Source organism: Meleagris gallopavo, chromosome 29 (assembly GCF_000146605.3).
Source record: "Meleagris gallopavo isolate NT-WF06-2002-E0010 breed Aviagen turkey brand Nicholas breeding stock chromosome 29, Turkey_5.1, whole genome shotgun sequence".
NCBI lineage: Eukaryota > Metazoa > Chordata > Aves > Galliformes > Phasianidae > Meleagris > Meleagris gallopavo.
The window spans coordinates 3,120,854-3,121,713 of record NC_015039.2 but is presented as its reverse complement, the minus strand read 5'-3'; positions in this window follow the sequence as shown (position 1 = coordinate 3,121,713).

The following is an 860-nucleotide window of genomic DNA, read 5'->3' as shown; positions in this document are numbered from 1 at the left end:
CGGGCTGTGTGCGCGGTGCTCCGGTGTTGGTTGATGGGTCCCCACTGCTTTGTTTCTTTGTTTTCGCCGTAATTAACGCGATGCTCAGGTGTTTCAGTAGCGTGCGTCGTGTGGGAAATAAAGTTAATTCGTGGTGTGGCCAGAAAAGAAAGTGCTCCAGAGTTCTACTGAGCAGCTCAGTACGCAGCTACTGAACGCAGTGCATTGTGCGCCTGCTTGCTGACCAGCTTTGGCTATTGGGATTTATTGGAATATCGTATGGGAATATTGGGATATCGGCTTTAGCTATTGGGATTTCAGATCCCCTGCAGAACTGTTTCATGCACTGATGGATGCAGGCATTTCAGCCCCTGCAGCCCTGCAATCAGTGGCTCTGAGCTCTGTGCTCAGTGACCCCAGCCCTGCGGCTCCATGCGTGCGCTGCACCGTGGCTGAGAGCTGTGGGCTGTGGGTGCAGTGCTGCAGTGCTGGGTGCCATCTGTCCCGGCCTTTGTCAGTGCAGCCATCGCTGCTCACCACGTGCACCCCTGGTGTGCAGCCATCTGTGCAGGCTTTGTGCACGCTGAGCTCCTGCTGGGGAGCAGCAGAGGGTGCAGCACAGCCGAGCTGCTCGCTGAGGTGTTCTCTGGGCAGCTTTGGGGTTGCTCGATGCTGAAGGCCCCCCCGGCCGCCCCCCAGTGATGAGTGCCTCGTGTGTGCCCTCGTGGGCCAGAGGATGGATCCGGCGCAGCGCTGCTGCTGGATGGGACCGAGGCAGTCTGAGCGTCACACACCAGCATTGTGCTGCTAACCGAGCACGGCTCTGCCTTCCCACAGCCAGTGTTTCCCCTGCCAGCTGCTCCTGGAGGGCCTCGGGCATG